A 20,196-nucleotide genomic window follows, 5' to 3' on the forward strand; every position below is an offset into this window, starting at 1 on the left:
GTGACACTAGCTGTAACTTGTCTGTCAAGGATCATATCTGCGGTTACGATGATTTTGAGATTTCAGATAGACAATATAAAGGTGATGTTGGTGTCACCATTATCATAACATCTGCAGTCAGGAATATGAATGCAAAAGTACATCCCATATCAGCCTTTCACCACTTCAATACCACCAGCATGTAGGCTGCCTGTCTATGCACCATTTTGTCTACCCATCAAAATCCCACCTCTTTCATGTGGGCTTCAACCGCAGCCCCGATGATTTTTGTTCCAGTTCCGCGCGCGAGTATATATATATAGCCCCACGGGTATGCATTCCTGGCATCTTCATGAAGCATTGACTCACAGCTAGCTATTAATGCACCCTGCATGCATAAGTTTCTAAAGGAAATGCACAAATGTTTAAATGTGCATGTCTTTGCTTAATGCTAAGCTCAATCACTGTGACAAGCAGAGGTGTCTTGAAATGGTGTTGAATGGTTTTCAGTTTTTTTTTAATACTCAATATTTGATGCTATAAGGGAGAGAACTATTGCATTCCAAAACTGACTTATTTCTTCACAAGTTCTGTCCCTTTAGATTCCTTACAAGCAAAGTAACCGTGATTTGTTTTAGTTAAATCTCATGCTGGTAAAAAAAAAAAAGGTCATTTAGCAAGAAGAAGCATGAATGCAAATGTAACTTAGAAGAACTCAAGAAGCCTTTAAAATTTGAATAGAAATTTACTCCAGTGATGAAGAAATTTTAATAACATTTCTTTTAAATGATGAAGATGACATTGATCGTATTGGTAAGTTTGCCACTAATGTGAGCAATTCTGCTGTTCAAGTAAATGGAAGCAGGAGGCTGGGTTGTAGACAAGAGGTCAGAGGGTCAAGTCCATGCTAGTGGACTAACGGGGATCCAAAAACAGCAAAAGAAATGATGAAAATGGACCGTAGAGCAGAAAGCATCGAATACATGAAGGGTAGTGGAGAATTAATCCAGCAAACAAAAGCCAGGAGTCGATATGGCGGCCTTGAGAGATGTGGGTGTATATATGTGTTTATCTCATCCACTGGTACTAGTCGAGAGACGAATAAATAAATAAAAGAATAAATCAATGAATGAATACTAACCCAAATTCTAACCCTAAACCTAAGTTAACCAAAGCCACAAGGCTATCTTTATGATAGATGCAAACGTAGCTCGTGAAAAATAAACACACACACACATGCGAACTATACAGAGCAACAACAAACCAGTAAAATAAATTAATAAACAATGCGTGTATAATCAAAGAAAAAAGACATCAAAAGAAAAAAAAAACCGTTTGCACTGAAATCGTTTAAGCTACTACACGACAGCAGCTTCGGACAAAAAGCAACAACCAGTTCATAAAGCCAGTTGAAATATTGGATGGTCATATAACACCATAAAAAGACAAATTAAAAGTCGGTGCGCGCATGCGTGGCAGGTCAGTACAATCAAACAACACGCACTCTGATCTTTTACAGAGCCCTGCTAGGAAAGGGAAAACAAGTTTTGTTTGACAGTCACAAAAACATCGACACTCAGGTAAACACACAATAATAACCCAGATTCGGTGGCTGAGGCTAAAATCAAAGCAAAGCTTCAAAGGAAACAGGAAAAATGAGAATTGTCACCCTTAAGCCATTAGGCGCAGGGGATCATTGTCATTACTATCTGGATGTGATCTTGCCATGGAGGAGTTCTGAACGCGAGCATGTGTGTGTGTTTCAGGTAAAATCTTATCTTGATACAAATCTTTTTGGTGTTTATTTCTGCGTTCAAACCTTATTTATCAGCTAATGGAATAAACGAAAATCACATATTTCAGATATGACATGTCTTGACTGCTGTATATTTTTTCTTCTGTTTGTTTAACCTTTATACAGGCATCATGTATGCATTGAAATCTTCACGCGTTCGCACACACACACACACACACACACACACACACACACACACACACACACACACACACACACACACACACACACACACACACACACACACACACAAAAGACATATAAGAAATAACAATCACAGGCACAAATAATATTTACACACTAATACTCATACATATATGCTCTCATACAACTGACCACACAAACATGTTTAGAAAATACACACACAAACAACCATGCACGAACGCGCGCGCACACGCACACACACAGAAAGAAGCAGTGAGAGACATTACCACTAGCATAGCTGATGACACGAATACATTTTTCACTAATTCCACTAACTCTGTACCCGAGATGTTCGGAAAACTTCAAAGACAAGCAATGGCAATCAAGAAGATTCTCGGCCTGCGGTTTACTTATGCTCACTACAGACTTCCGCCTTCTTCATTGTCGGCGGCAAAAGCCAGCAACGAAAGAAGAGGCGAGAACTTCCCTGTTGGGAGAAATAACAGCATTCTTTGCTTTAATTGCTTTTTCTTGACACAATGATTACCACAACAATGAAATCAGTCATTCTTTTCAAAAAGCTCTGTACATACTAGTGGTTCCTTTTTTTTCTTTGAAACTGATTTTTTTCTAACAAACGTTTCTATGGGCTTCTCGCTTTTTTCTCCATTATTTGTATTATGCATACACTTTTAATGATGTACTGTGTATGCATGACTGTACCTATGCATGTGTGTATCAATATGTGTGTTTTTGTGTGAAAGAGAGAGCTCTGAGGTGCGCTCGTGTGTGTGTGTGTGTGATACTTCCACATGCACTTCTACACCTACTTAAATACACACCCCCTTACACACAATCAGACGCACATTAACATTTAGTCACACAATGCCATGTAAGGGGAGTTCAGGGACTTCAGCAACAGACAAAGAAAGAAAAATAACGAGCTTTGTGGATTGGCGAGCTAAAATGTTTTCCACCTCTTTGAAGGCCATCTGACGACATTGCTCTTCCATTTGTCAGCCGCAACATGGCAGTTGCCGTCCACGGCGCAACCTTCAAAGGGCACCAGAAGCCAGGAAAAGAAATGGCGCCGAGTGAGATCAGAGACGACAGAAGGACGTCAGGCACTCCCGTGAACTGCGTCAACCGAGACTCGCTTCATTCTCATTGGACAAACGCCAGAACGATGACTTCCGGGAAAGGCTGCTCCCTTCGCGAACTAATTTTCTTCTCGAAAAAAACAAGGGGAAATGCCGCATCCACCTTTTGTTCCCGGCAACATCAACTTTGGTTAATTTCAAAGTAATGACAAGTGCACTCAAGCCAATAAAATCTCCATGTTGCCAGTGGTCCGCCAATCTCTTTAAGCTTCACTGTGAAAGGAATGCGTGACTCCAAATGGACTCCCAATGTGCTCGCTAATGAACTGGTTTTAGCGTATAATAATAATAATAATAATAATAATAATAATAATAATAATAATAATAATAATAATAATCGCATTTCTCCAGCATCAATCGGACTAAAAGCGCTTTACAGCAATGAGTGAGTGCTCTTGTATCACGTGCTTTACTGTCAGGAAGATCAGGTCACGGTCCAATGAAGACACAAAACACGAAGATGAGGCGATGTTGTGACACAGTAGCACACGATGTGTCGATCTCCAGTTTCTCTCATGAAAAATGCAGTAAGGACATCTAGCCAGGTGGACATTAGCGAGAAGAATACACATTCAACCAGTTAGCAAAGGGGAGTTCACCCCAATCAAGGACGAACGGACAATAGGTCTAAATATAATTACTTGTTTTTCAATCGTTTCATCAAGACATCCAAGCAATGCAGATGAGCAGGACTGATCCATTACATTGTGTAAACAAGTGTTTACAAAGCACTTATCTGGATGCAAAACTGTTCAAGGGAATGACAATGGACGGACCGCGAAGAAAGCGGCAGGATATGGAGATCGTTAGTGAACGAAAACTTCGATCTCATCCATTCATTTAAAAAGGAAAACGGCAGTAAGCCACAGACAATCCACCACACAGAGGAACTAAATGAAGATGTAAATCCACAAGTGGATACAATACAATACAATACAACAAAACACAATACAATACAATACAATACAATACAACAAAACACAATACAATACAATACAATACAATACAGCACAATACAATACAATTTTATCAATCCATAAGGGCAGTTCCAGAATGTGCTCGTACTAGCATATGAGGACATATGAGTACGATATATCGTTGATACTAGAGTACATCGGAGCGAAGGTTTGGATGTTAAATACCTATGATAGGTCTTTACTTACTGTTGCAATTTTCAGATTTGTACGATAGCGATATCTGGGTCCGTTATGGGATGAAATGAAGTATAATGGCTGGGATGGTCTCTAGCGAAGGTAATTCAAACCAACCCTATGAATTCCTTTGAATTACTTATGCAAAAAAGCGAACCTGAAGCTTCTTATCACGAGAAAAAATTCTGTTACTTTACCCTCGTGACATCTTTGCACTGCTTCATGACTACGGTCCCCAGGAGTAAAGCCATCAATTGCAGCTGCCACCATCCAGTCTCTCTCACTTTTGGCAAATACCAATTCTCAAAAGACATGGTCTTTTAAAACACATCTTCACTGTACATAAAACTCGAAGACTGCAACTCGGGTTCAACAGAGTAGGTAAATCACATTTGAAATGACATATTGGAAGAATGCTTTGTAAAAAAATATGCTCGGAATTTTCATTTTTCATAGCATGGGCTGTCATAGATCACTTCGAACAGCAATTATTTAGGAAGAGAAATGAAAAAAAAATCTATTCCAATCTAGATACAAATTTCTCTAAGGAACCTTAAAAAACTTCGCTATACTCCAAGGCACTGTAAATAACTCACTTTACTCCAAGGTATCTTAAAAAACCTCACTACATTCGGATTCTTAAATCTGTGGCTTCCATAAACATACTAATAACTAGTGAGACGACAAACAGGACTCCAAAACATTGGCCAAATGTATTTAGCAATGTATTAAACAGAAACAGCTTCTGTGAAAATGTCAGTGTTTGAAGGTATGAACCGGTATGGAAGTACTTCTCACAGTTTACCGCAGCCAAAGGTCAATGGCAAATTAAGGATACAGGCATAATATTGACTAAACAAAAACAAACAAATCTTCTATCAATATTCACACTGTACACTGAATTTTAACTATCGTCACCATTCACACATCCCAGCTCCCATAATTCCTTCTGGTCAGCATTCTAGAAAAATGTCTGCCTTTCATTAACATTTAGCTTCATTAATAGTAACATGACTCTTGTGAACTGATAAACAATCATGTTTACAGCATATGGTCAGAAATCATATGAAGCACTCATATTCAATATTATAACAGTTATAACAATTAAAGGTATATTTTCACTTAATTTCTAAACTCATTGCGAGCGCGATAGACAAATCGGTTGCACTGGGTGGTAACTGAGCAGACAGTAAGTTTGGGTACACAGTCAGACCAAGGATCCAAAGGTCCAACATATACGAGTGACGGTTACCCCCTTAGGCACTCACCTACCCGTACAACCCATACCCCACGTAGTCGACCATCTGCCCGAGCGGGACCCGAGGTGTAGTCTCCTGCTTTGTGCTCTTTAAACCTTTTACAGAGATAAGCCAGCGCCAGCAGACACCGTCCTTCTGTCTTGTCCTCTTGGGTGTCCATCTTCTTTATTTGACATTTGACCTGATGACAGATAACCAGCCGGTCCTCTTGTCTTTCCTTACGTATAACACGTGACCACCACTGGACTCGTTTTTCTTGGCAGAGTTGGAGAACGCCGAAGATGGTCTCAAGAGTAAAGATTTGCTGGCACGTTGAGGGATTCTTTATCCTCAGGATCCCTCCCTGACCCAGTCTACTCCTCACTTCTCCACCGCACGCATTTCATTTAGTTACTTCTACTTTTGCACGCGCGAGTCCATCAGTGTGACAAGTGATTTCACCGACACTGGAGGCTGAGCGCCGTTCAGACGCAGTGCGTCGGTCGTTGGTGTGTGGCCTGTAGTGGTCGAAAGATGATACTCGGGCAATCCCCTTTTGTTAGGTTAATCATGTTGATCAGTAACTGCCAGGAAAACAGAATTTGCACAAAAGTCGGTCAGAAACAGTGTGTGTGTGTGAGAGAGAGAAAGAGAGAGAGAGAAAGAGAGAAAAAGAGAGAGAGTTTTGTTACCTTGAATGCTTGCCCGGTATAATTTTCTGTCCATGGAAACGCATTAAACACATTAATTTGGTGAGGAAATTTACATAAGAGTCCTATAATTCATTAAACTATGTCTGACAGGCCAAACTAATAAGTAAAACTGACTTAAACAATTCCACTGTACATGGCTTGTCAAAAAATGTCTTTGTTGTTTTGTGATTGATTAATATTTTTTAGTAATGCGTAAGTGATTTATAATTGTAAATAAATTAATAATTACTAATTATTAATCGAGAAAAGCATCATTGGTTCATTTTTCTCTACAGATGTCAAACGACCAAGACTGAGACCTCTCTGATAGCTATCATAAAATTACTTCTTCCAAACTAGTTATGTACTAGGGGTACATTATTCAAAATTTGATCAGTTGGTATTCATTGCATTCAGCATCATTACCAGTCGTCGCAGAGCCGGTGCCAAAAAAGGTATAAAATAAAATAAAATAAAATAAAATAAAATAAAATAAAACAAAATAAAATAAAATAAAATAAAGCCTCAAAACACAAGATCCTTGTACAGCAAACTGCTCATTCCAATCAAATATTGGTGATGAGAGTGTAAAACCAATATCACCAGCTTGTCTCTCAATTGAGACTCTCATCAAAGAACATCCCAGCCGATAACGAGGCCGGGGGTAGATCGTTCCTCCTCCAGATACGATCCATGCTTTTCATGCATTATGGATCAGCTTTCGATTTCACATCTTTGTACTCACAAGTGTCCCCGTCGAAAAGACATCGTAATTTGTCCAACAAGCCCTGGTGTTCCTTTAATATTGAGACAACCATTTAATGGCGCCTTGTCCTTCCTGTGGACACTAAGCCTGAGAGAGCTTTGATGAGCTTATGGCTCTGGTCTGTAGCTTTTCTCTGGAAAAGTTTGCAGACATGGTCTTTGTGCTGCTTGTATGAGAGTTTACAGACATTGCTTTGCTTGCAGACATTATCTTTGTACTGCTCATACAGGAGCTTGCGTGGACATTATTGTTTGACCATCACTGTCACCTTCCCGACAAGATTTCATCGAACGTGCGGCTTATGAGATTTCCTATTTGTTTTTCCTCTGAAATATTTGGCGCCGGGATACATGGAAAGAAAGTAAAATTAGTCCTGATTCCCAGCTGAGAAACAATATTAAGTCTTACAGTATATCCCCGGCTTTATGTCTGGTTAGTAATAAGAGATGTGAGAACAAAGGAGACAGAGAAAAAGAGAGTGAAAAAAAGAGAAAGAAGGGGAACACATGAAGCCGGAAAGAGAGAGAAGGGAAAAGAGATTGAGAGAGGAGGAAGAGTTAGAGGACCCTGATATGAAAATAACAACTGTGTTTCCAGTTTTCCTCCCTTTCTGATCAATTACACGTCTGCTCCACCCTCACTTGGGCTTTGATGTATGAGTAGTACTCAGGATCGATATGTGGTGTTTTGCTTGACAAGATGAGGTGAGCACAGAGGCTGGAAACTTTAGGAAGGATTTGATATCACACACACACACACACGGACACAGACACACACAGACACACACAGACACACACAGACACACATACACACACAGACGGACACACAGACGGACACACACCCACACACCACACACACTGGCGCTTTCCTACATGAATTCACGAAAACACGCGTTGAAGGAAAAACATTCACAAACAAACATTTCCACAGAGACACATAGACTGTGACTATTCCGACAAGCAGGCAGACGAACGGACTGGTAGCTATTCCGAAAGAGAGACATGTTTGGTAGCTACCATGCGAGAGAAGCAAAGATCCATAACCCATACTCAAAGTTCTTCAAGGCAGGATAATCAGTTTGGACCAGGTCAAGGGACTGAAGATTATGTGACATGACCGTCGCTGCCACATTTATTTCTCCTGGGAGAGGTGGCGGTGGAGGAGGAGACCATCGACTTGGTCGACTGATCTGTTCTACGCATGCGCAGACAGCCAGGCGCTGTTGCCGGCTCAACCTTCCCTCCATCATTTCGTCTGCTCAGTCATTCCATGGCCTGGCCACCTGAGGTTTCCAGATGCTGCCTTTCTGCTTGCACTACAGAGGGAGGTAGAAGCTAACATCAGAAAGTTAATCCTAGCTTTACACCTAACCCAAACCCCATAGCTATCTTAGTCATAGCTGTCTAGCTAAACCCAAACCCCTCTAGCTATATCATAGATACCAAACTAACATGCTAAAACACATTTGTTCGCACGAGCTGTCCAAAACAAGCAAAAAAAAAAAAAACTGAACAGTCTGTCACACAATTTTTAAAAATAAAATAACAGTTTTTTTTTAAGAACTAACCTTTAAAATTCGCACTGAAACCCACTCACCATACCCACTAACCCCGTGATAAAAGTATTTCTGTCAATACTTGAGCACTCTCTTTTTAATTGAATACCATGAAAAGAGGGTTTCGCGCATGCATTGTAGAAGTCAGTGAAGAAAGGTCACGTGACTTTATTCGATTCCTGGTTGTCATTAGTCTGAGTGGACCTAACATTTGTCTATGACAGAGAGAATGTGTGTGCGTGCGCCCGCATGCATTTGAATATATGTGTGTGCGAAATTATCATTTTCTTTTTCATTTCCGGTGTAGACTTAGCAGTGTGTGTGTGTTGTTCGTGCTGTGAGAGAGAGAGACATTGGTATTTGTCTAGTTAAGTGGCGGCCATCATCCAGACATGTTCATCGCGCAGTGTCACTCGTCAAATAAATGAATTTTACTTACTGAAGATTATGGCTGACAATACTGTAAATTTGCTGTGGTTCATTATCTGAGGAACAAACCGCTGTTGCTTCAGTGCAGCTGCAAACATCGTGGTGTCATCATCTAGAAATAATTGGCAGTCATCACATCAGAACCCAGTGGTGTGATTATCTAGAAATAACCGCTGGCCCCTAAAGGTCGCAAGGTCCAGTGAGGCTCGTGAGGTCATGTAAAGAACTAAAACAATTGTTTCTAAGGCCAAGCAGGTAATGACTAGCTAGAGGTCTGGTAATTTCCTCTCTTTGTCTAATCCAACCCTTTATCCACCGGCGTCCTTAGTTCCTCTCCATGCTTTTGTTTGTATGGCTGTCATTATCTGTCTATTTGACCAGCCGATCTGTCTAAATGGATAGTAGTCTATCTTCCTTTTGTCTACCTATTTATTGTCACCAAATTTATCTTTTGATTCGTCTATTAGAATAGCAACCAGTCTGTTTCTTCTCCTCTGTAAACTTTCAAAAACCTATCAGGATGACAAATCCACCCCATCTCTTTCCTCCCTCCTTCCACCAACGAACGACACCCTCAAAGAATCAACCAAACGATCGAGTGTCGTGAGATGTCAACATTTTAAAGGCTTTAAACTCAGAGGTTTTTTCCCCCTTTCGCAGTCCTTTGTGTACGCAAATTACCTCCCTTACGTGGACGAGGTGTAGACGTGAGGTCAACGAGTTCTGCAGAGTTATTTCCCAAAACATCATCCTGTTTGAGAGATGCTATTGCGCAGAATCTGGATGAACCTGACACATGAGTCGCACGAGCGTTGATGACACTAATGACTTGCAGTGTCAACAAGAGAAGGTCCAGTGCACGTGCCAGTCCAGCGAGCAGTTGTTGTTCTTGATTGGTCTATTGTGTAGGAAAATATAACAGTGATGAACACCGTGGTATCTGAACTCATTAAGGAATTAGCGCAGCAAGAGGATATAGGACCATCCGTGGGGATTGTACCTCTGAATAATAAAATTTGTTGTTGTGGTCTTATAAAAGCAATATTTTACATGTTTGGCTTTATCTATTAACTTTCTATTACTATATTTCCTAATCAGAAGAAATATGTTAGTAAAGACGACATCACAGGAATTTTTGTTTTAAATCCAAGGACCGTACCTTGTTTTCATTTTCTGTCACCGTCTCTTCGTCCTTTGGTGAACTCTGATGGTGAACTCTTGAACTTGTTTTTATAGACTTTTTTTTGGTTTTCCTGCGCCATTGATTATCTTTTATACTCTTGTTGAAGGGTTTACTCAGGAAAACGAGTGTTTGCGAGACAGAAATAAAGGATGGAGGGAATGGTGCAAATAACTTTGTAAGCACACACACTGATGCCAATCATTTGAGTAGATAGCAGCGAAGAAACGGTGAAAGTTGTTTGGCACAAATAAAGACATACCACGATGGATTGTCGTTCAATCATCATCATCATCATCATCATCATCATCATCATCATCATCATCATCATCATCATCATCATCATCATCATCATCATCATCATCATCAGTTTTGCACCAAGAAGAATCTGTCATCCATCGATAACTCATCTTTCAACGCTAATTCGGCCTTTCCCCATGTTATAGTTTCCTCCCTTGGCTCTGCTCTGATGTCTTCTTTGTTATCCTTCTAAAAAAGGAATCAGAAAATGCCTAGTGAAAAAAAAACAACAACCAACGAACAAAATAATAAACAAACAAAACCAAAAATAAAAATATAAAAATAAACAACCGCAAAACAAACACACAAACAACAATTAAAGCACACCAAAGAAAGAAATAAATCAGTCAATATTGTCAGTTTATCAGCATCGTATCTTTATCGCTCTTTCGCCTCGCATCAAGAATATCTAATGTGACAAGCCATCCATTTTGTCTGCTAAGGACACACCAATGCTTATCCATCATGCATCATCAATCATGCATCATCCATTATCCACTGGTACTTTGACCAGACACGTGGTACACATTGAGGTATGGTCATTTGGAAGCTCGAAGTTGCTGAAATATTGAATGTCTTCATTGTTCTAAGTGGCTGATCTGACTGTACTCTGAATATCTTACTTTAACAAAAATCATTTCCATATTTGAGTGATCTGTCACCTACGGCGACATTTTTTAGAGATTGTCATATATTTTTTGTGTGGAGAGCATTGGACTTTCTGTTAAGTAGTTGTGTGTGTGGGGAGGTAACTATATAAATTCCTTTTCTTTTATTATTATTATATATCTAGAAAGCTTCGAGTCCTTCTATGTACAAATCTTTTCATTAATTCTTTTGACTGTTTCGCGTATTCTTCCAATTTCACAGTTGAGTTCTATCACCTGTCCATCTGTATGGCCGCCATCAAGGGCGTTGTCTCCGCGGAGACTTACCGGTAGCTCGTCTTCATGTCTCCATCCTCTGCAGATGAATAGAGCCTCATTAACGACCAGACAGGTAGGGGGAACTGTCGTATCAATATTCTGTGGCTTCTAGCAGCGCCGTCTGTAGAGAGCTTGAAGTTTCCTGTCTAATAAAAGATGGTTTATGAGGTTGAGAAAATAGAAGACAAGCAATGTCAGAGTTAGAGCTGGGTCGCCATCATTCCATTCTCAGAGCTCAGCCATCGACATTATCTTTTAGTCCTCTCCCTGGTCGAAGGAAGTATGAATATATACATTATAGATAGATAAATATCTTTGTATTATATATATACTTGTCTTTCTCCAAATGTCCATTTTGTTCATCTCTGTTATATTTTCTTAGTCTACTTATCTCTCTCTCTCGTTTATTTGCCTGTGTCCATATTTAATATAAATGCCTCTTTTCTTGTCTCTTCTCATTTTGTTTCATTATAAATATTTCATTTTGTCTCGTTGTATATCTTTCTGTCCGTCTCCTGTAATTTTGTTTGATTATTAATTTTTTACTCTGTCTCTCATTTTTGTCTCATTATCTATCTTCCTTTCAGGGCAAACCTAAAAAACTGTTTTGCATGAGAGCGTCTTTGTGCGTCTACGTGTACACGTGTATATGTGTGTATGTGTGCTTATATGTGTGTTTGCTTTTGTGTGTATATATATATACATGAATGTATGCGTGTGCTGCAGTCTCTATCCTTTTCCTGTTAATTATAAGTACAAGCTACTATATCTGTTCATGTGTTTCTTCTCTTCTTTTTTTTTCTTTGTTTATCTTTCTCTTACTTCCCATTTGTCTTTCCATTTCATTTCCTTCTGTCTTTCTCTAGTCTATCCCTACCACCATCGTTCCCTGCGGGTCTACAGATACTTTGCTGTTTAAATCAGGTATTTCCCAGCTGAGGTTTCAATTTCTACACCAGGGGGAGCCACTGGTGTGTCTCTGTCTCTGTGTCTCTCAGCCAGACTCATCTACGATGCGCAGACCACGTGACAACGATCGAATGTGTTTTTCTCTCTCTATATATATATAAATATTTATGTATAGAAGGTGTAGAGCAGCCAGTGAACGATAGAAAGAACTTTTGCTGAAGTACCTTGACGAATATTGAATGTATTTACAGTTATTAAAAAAGTTTTATATCAGAGAAAGAAAGAGAGAGAGAAGAAAAAAAAGGAGAGAGTCAGGGCGAGGAGTTAAAGAAAAAGATGGAGAGATGGGTTAACGGATTCAGGGCTGTGATGTTCGAGAGGCCGAGAAAGTTGTGTCCTCTAATGGCGAAACTCAAATAAAAATTTCCAGCGAAAGTTTCTAGAACGTTCTATCAAAGTACACTCAGTCCCACATCATAAATCGTTCGTCTTGATCACAGAAACTTTTGAGTGCCGCCTTTCCCCGGGTACTCACCTTGACATTTGCACGCGCTTCTCACGAGCACCCCGAAATACATGTCTGGCATTTGTCTTTCACTCTCTCTCTCTCTGTCTGCCAACCGTTGTACTTGGCCTTATCATCTCTCAGACCCTCACACTGTGTCGATCCCTGACATTTTCTTTTTTTTCTGAACCAAGTAATATAAATTGTTCTTAATTGATTGTCAAACATTATTATAATTTGTTTTCTTTCTGCAATCGTCAGAATTCTGAATAAACTTCAGTAAATATTTTTCATCTCTAGGGTATGGACGTTATTTACCTCAGGAAAATTTTCTGCTTCCTGTTGGCTCAATAAGTCGACTGAGGGTCTTGCACGTTTCATTTCGAATTCCGTTTCTTAAGCCCATAACTGTTGCTATGACAATGAGTCGTCGCTAATAATGTTGAAAGCACGGTGTGGAATCACCCTGGAGTATTTTGAAAAGCTTGCTGTGTGGTGCCAGCAACAAGGTAGCACCTGGAAACAGCGGGCAGCCAGGCCACGGAGAAGTAATATTTTTTTTAAATAGATTGAAAGAAGCAAGGACTATTAAACTCGCAGACTCTCGCGAGGTTTGGCCTCAAGATAAGCCAGAACATCACTTAAAAATCCTTTTCCCCTCTTCTCTTTGTGTTTTTATTCATTCCACCTTCATTAAAGGTGTCGTAGAGTGGAAATTTCATTCTAATGGGTAAAACTGAGTATAAAATATTTTCTATAAAATCAACGTGATATTCCCCTTCTATTCTCGACCTTTCACCCCTACATGCACCTCCATCAGCAGGTCGAGGTCAACAACACAGAGGTCAGAGTCGTACAATGTACATAGATATGCCTCGTTGTCATGGTTTCAGCCTCTATGAGAGCTGGGGTAGTGCTGATAAGGCGCAAACGTGACGTCACGAGTTCGATCTCTTTCTCGGCATAGGGATGTTTGTTTCTCGAGAACCGAAGAACATTCTCGAATACATCTGGGGAACTAGTATTTTGCACCGAGCTTCATTCATCATTACGTAAATTTTTTGTTGTGGCTGTTGTTGATTTTGGGAAGGAAAAATGTTTCCACCTAAAAGACGATGACTGGGGGGAATCTGGGGAGTGGAGGATGGGACGGGCGAGGAGAGGGAGGGGTTTGGGAAGGTGCAAGGGGTGCTGTTTACTGTTGCTGGTGCTCTCAAAGATTTTCAAAATTTATTGTAAGGTTTAGCTAGGTCAGCATTAAAGAAGACTACCCCACTCGACCTTTAAGTCATTTTCGGTTAATAGATGGATGGCAGGACGTCGTTCGTCGGTCGGAAGCAGCTAGACGTCTATGCAGGTGCTCCGATAAGGCCATCCAGCAATGACAAATAGCAAATCAACATCTCAAAAGCCAAGTTGAAAAAGTTTTTAAAAGAAGTTATTTTGAGTCTTTTTCCTTATTTCCACATTTTTGTGGCTTTTTTCCCTCCCTTTTTATTTTTATTTAACTCTTTCTCTCTCGATCGCTCCATCACCCTCGCACGTTCTGCCATCTGCAAAATCAGCTCTTCACTCACTAAACGGATTTCCATGGCTACTGGTTCGGAAAAAAGCGTAAAAAAAAAAAATGAAAACACATACTGGAAAAAACATCACCGTGTTATGATTTAATGAGCTGCATCATCGCTTCAAGTAAATGGAATTGCATTTCCGCCATTCCAGCTTTCCTTTCCGCTCTTTATTGTATTTTTTCTGTAATAAACTTCATGTCGACCGAAAATGTCACAAAAGTTGCTGTGATTTATAAGGGCCGCAAATACACACCACATTATCCGAGAGAGATTGTAGCCTGTTGAAGCTGCTTTATTCTTGCCCCTGCCCAACCCATTTTTTATGTCTTTTCTAAGCAAATCAATTTGTTCTTTCTAAAGGTACAAAATGTAATATTTTCTAGATGAAACGTGGGAAGGCCAAGAAAACGAAAGCAAAACTTGTTAAAGAATAAGGCCTAAAAGAGCTGGTTCCAACAAAAAGAAAATGTTGACCACATTTACAGAATAAAATAAGCAGAGGACCAGGAATTCGACTTAAATGTCAATATTTGTTTTTTCAGAATTACAGTCAGACGTTCGAATATTTTTTTAAAATAATGAATTATTGTCTGCTTTTATTCTGGGTTTTTTTTTACTCGCCGTTAATTGGTCAAGAAAAGGTAAAGAAACATTTTCAATATCGACGGTCTGAAAATTTGTATTTTTGAATAAAGAATCGCCAGATTCACCAGTTTTGATGTTATTTTCTGAGAAATGTTCACAACCTATGAACCTCCTTTCATAAATATTCTTGAATCTCTACTACAGAAGTGAACAAAGGAAGTCCAGAAGAAAATCACTGTCAACGGATTGTTCATGTTGCTTACCTGGAGCCTAGACAACTCCACACCACACCTACCTTCTCCACATCCTAGCATGGAAGCAAGACATCACACCCACACTCTCACTTAGTAATCGAAGTCTGTTATGCTCAGTTCTGACCTTTGACATAACTAGCTCGGGACATCAATCAGGGTTACAACCAGGATGAACAGAACAGAGAAATGCAATGCGGTGGGTGTAGCAAGAGGGATGCTGCTTCTTGAGAGATAAAAGTTGATGGTAGAATAGAAAGATGAGAAAAAAATCAGCAAAAACAAAGCGCTAAGGAGAAAACAAAAGATAAAGGAAAAAAAGGGAGAACAATGCAAAATTAAGAAAAAAAAGTAAGTTACAAGACGGCCTGAAAAAGAAAGAAAAAAAACCGACAAAAGTTGAATTTCATCATCTATTCCTCCCCCCAGAAAAAGAAAACCAGACACGGACACACATAAGGCTGTCAAAGAAAATTAGTTTTGGGGATTTGCGTTCCAGAAGAAAAATTAGAGACAATGTTAAGGAAGCACTGAAATTTAAAAATTATCCGTATCAGAGGACAGAGCGAAACGGTTTTTTGAGAACAAAGGGAAATAATCAACTCCCGGTTGACCCCCAGCTTGACCCTGCCACGAGTCCGGCAGTAAATCAGCTTCAAAGAACTTCGCGGGATAGCTGTTGGTGGCAAGATATTTCATTGGTCAGTGTTCCGGGTGGGAGTTCTCTTGAGCCTGAGTGTGTTTTGTTGGCAAGACCAGTGTGTCCTTTGTTGGCAAGAAGTGATGGCAATGGCAATGGCAATGCAATGGCAATGGCAATGGCAGAGAGACACCTATAACACGGTGCATCCGTATTCACCTTTGCTGCTGCTGCTTTCTCCCCTCCTCCCCACCAAAACACTTTTTTTTCATCTCCTTCTCATCTTTCAGGACTCGCCCATCAGAAGGCTGACTGCCGCTCTTGAAGAAAAGACTTTCAGGATGTCTTTTGAGTGTCCCTCTTTGCCGCTGAATGTGTCCCTCGTTACGGTTCCTTCTGGAAGGCGCTGTGGCAAAGCCCTTGAAAGCTTTAAAAAAGATGGACACTTCTGTATCCATCAACAGAAGTGGAGGCCTTGAGGTACGCTGCTTTTAGTGCTGTTGCTCAAGTGTTTCCCTGTCCGAGGCGAGCGTTAAATTTCAAACATTACAGACAACTGTTGATGCATATATAAATACAAACACACATATGTATATTCCTGTATATATAATGTATTATAGAATACATATAATTAAAGTTGGCAAATAAATAAATTCTTCTTCGTTGTGGTCGTCGTCGTAAAACACAAATACTGCCATCGTCAAATCGTCTTTTCAGAAGTAGAACGGCCTTTTCTTCCTGAGTTCCAAACTAGAAAATAAATATTCAAAAATAGAAAAAGAAATAGAAAAAAAAAAAATTAAAAACAAGATGGCGTGGAAGTGCAAACATTGTCACTGATGACCGTACACGTGCGCTCTGCATGCACAAGTGCATGCTGGGAAATTCCATCACATACGGGTCTTTAAGGCTAGGCATCGATCGCAGCGACTGGAGGAGGGATTGCAAGCCAATCAGCACGTCACCGCTAGTTGCAGGCTGGGGTCCAGCCTCGTTGTCAGCTGCCCTCCGTGTTCTCGTCAATGGTGTGTAGTCGATGTGTGATGAGCATGGCCTCGTCGCTTATTTCTTGAGAATTTTTTTTAAAGTCTCCTTTTCTTTATGCGTAGTAGAGATATAATTTTGACTTGTGTAACATATAATGGTACGCCTCGACATTTACACACACATACACACGCATGCACGCTCGACCCTCTCATCGCCTTCCCACACCCACACAACAAAAGCACAGATAGTTCACATCTGAAGCTTAATTGCGAATCAGCTGTAAGCCTGAGACATAAGCTGACGTTGGCATTATCAAGAGACACCTGAACCGACATTAAAACACCTGTAACGAGGGTTGTAGATAACGGGAATCTAGGGACACAGACTGACATCATGAACAAAGCCAGCACAGAGGTAGGGGCGACATTTACAGTCATCCGATCTGTGCCAGGGGGGAAATGTGGAGGGCTGTGTGGGTTGTCTGTGGTCCTGCTGGTGGTAGTTGTAGAGACGTGTATGTTTCCTTAAATAGACAGAAAAATAGAGCTAAGTTAAATGATAGATACTGAAGCTGTGAATCATTTTCGCTCAAAATGCATTAGAGAGGTGGATTTCTGAGCACGTGACACCGGCCATTGCAGGTCGCCATGTTTTGCACTCTTTCGCATGACGTAGGCAGCACATTTTGACAAGAAAGGTAACTCCACCACGGCATTCTTCTCCTTTCACTTCACCGCTTCTTTGCTGAGCTTGGTTTTGAAATTGCATGGCACCATCATCAGATTCTCGATGTTTTGACAACAGCACTTAGGAAATTGAAAGAAGACGCCTGCACCTGATGCTTGGATGATGATGCTTGATAAAAACATGGCAACCTCCTTGTACCACTCCAGAGATGGGTAGACACGATTGGCTATAAACTGTGTACTTGTAAGCACTAAAAAACCAGAAAAAAAATTCAAAACCTTTGTATCTATAATTTAATCCCGACTTGCTATTTCACTTTGTCATTACAACAGCAACTTTCAAAAGCTCTACGTGTTGGACATGGTGGACATAAACCAATAGATGTTCGAGATATGTTGAACATAGAAGACGGTGAAAATTGAGTAAAAGGTTTTGAGGAGAGCAATGATCGCAGAACCCCTAAACTCATGAAATCACTGGAACAATTTGACTGTTCTTTGAATGCTTACAAAAAGCCTCATCAAAGCTCCACATTGTGGAAGCATAGTCTATGGTCAACTGTGTAGTAGCAGAAAAGATTTTATGCTTCATCATTGAAAAGCTGCTGTACCCTACACGTGTTTGTATTTCCAGCCCTATCTGCACGGGAAATTGGTTCATCTTCAGGCAAGTCCTTGCCGGGCCTGGGTAAAGATGAAGGGTTGCAAACATGTCAGTCCCATCGTAAAAACAGCCAGCGGCACCGAGACTTCATCATGTCTAACTTTGCATCAGCCCATTGAATAAGCTATGTACTGTATACACAACACCTCTATAAATATTTGTTTATGATCATGAATATGCTTGGAACTACTTAATTCTCGCCCCTACACCTGACCTACTTGAATGATATTTTTTTCTGAGGAAATTAATTTGCACTGTCCTCAAGCTACAACATGCAACACCTTCCAGATGAAAATTAGACAGTCACAGAAAATGAAAGAAAAATATCTTAATAATTAAAACTAAAGAAATGTTAATCTTAAAAAATGTTCTGCATAATTAGAAAAAAATAATAAGCGGAAGTCCAGCCATTCAACCTAAATGTCAGTAAATTTTCCAGAATCAAAGTCTGGGTTCTTCAACCCTGTGGCTGGCTTCATCCAAGGCAGTGTGTTCATTCACACCAACTAAAATGTTTAAAAAGTCTTGAAAACGTTCTCTCCCCTTTCAAACATTCCCTCGCCAGCTTGTGTAAAGAGAATGAGCCGACATGTTGGTGGCATCCCAGTAGAAAAAAAAACAAAAAAAATCCATCACAAGAAAACCATCGGCTTGCTGGAAAATTGGCCTCGTGTTTTGCTCCGCAGCCACAACAGAACTAACCGTCAAGAGATCGCAGACATTGCATTACCAGACCGAAGCAACGCCTCAAATGTCAGTTTGCCGTGTGATTCATTGTGTCGGGATGAAGCCCAGAAGCTCACCAACAAAGCACTCTTCTTCCTTAACGAGGTCTTTCAGTAGGTATTTGCTTTCTTACGTCTCCTCCCATACTTTTGGTTGCATATTAGGCAATGTGTTCAGTAGATCGGGGTAGTCCCGCTAACAAAGACTTGTTAATTAGTTCTTTTTTTCTCTCGCCTTAGGCACACCGCAAGGTATTGTGGGAATTAAGGATTGTCCTGGACATTTCAATGAAAGTAGGCGAGCGCAAGGCTGATGATTGGCTTGTTTGAATGGTGTGTATGGGGCTGGGATCCAGGGCCTGGACGATGGTGGGCCATGTGAGGCTGTTTCTCTTGTCCTGCCATTATTTGGATGACACCTTTGTAGGTTGAGACATTTTCGTTGAAATCAGAAGAGGGACTCTCATAGGTACTGGGATAGACACCATCATCGACATCATCATATAATCTTTATCGACGGATTGTAGACATGCTCATGGGCATATTGTTGTACACATGTCCATAGACACATTGTTCGAGACATGCTCATTGACATATTGGTGAAGACATTTCCATTGACTTATTGTTGGAGACATGTCCATTGACAAATTATAGACATAATATAGGCATCGCCCTATATGAATATATAGTAATAAATATATCACAGACATTAGCAGACTTCCTCGTTGACATATCATTGATATTCTCATTGACATAGTCTAGACATGTTCATCAGCATTATTATAGACATCCTCATAGATATTGTTACTAACATTGTAAAAGAGATTGTCGTCGACATCCTCATGGACATTGTTATATACACTTGCATGGACATTGTGAAAGACAATGCTACTGGCGTCCTCACAACATTGCGAAAGACAGTATCATTGACATCATTATAGATTTTTTTATCAACGAGGTCATAGATATCATCACTAACAATATTTAGGCTCCCAAGGAAGAGACTGGTGGTACAGATTTGGGTGATACCGAGACAGTGTTCCATTGTCTCGCAGTTACCTGGAAGAAGCCAATGGACCATCTCACCATCTCCTGGCTCCGTTTGATGTTTGAAAGCGATTCTTCAAGCCTAAATATCGTTTTGCTGTTGTCGTTCAGTCATTGTTTCGATCTCAGCTGCAAATCTTGTTTCTAATATTCCTTATTTATTTGATCGTTGCTTCATGAGTATATAACGTACTCTAAATATTAAAGCAACTTGTACATCTATGAGAATGATTAAAGAAAACTTACTGAGAAAATCAACTTCATGAATCAAAAAACTTTTCACGAATGCCATGATTAATAAATGTAAAAAT

Source organism: Pomacea canaliculata, linkage group LG14, assembly GCF_003073045.1.
Source record: "Pomacea canaliculata isolate SZHN2017 linkage group LG14, ASM307304v1, whole genome shotgun sequence".
NCBI lineage: Eukaryota > Metazoa > Mollusca > Gastropoda > Architaenioglossa > Ampullariidae > Pomacea > Pomacea canaliculata.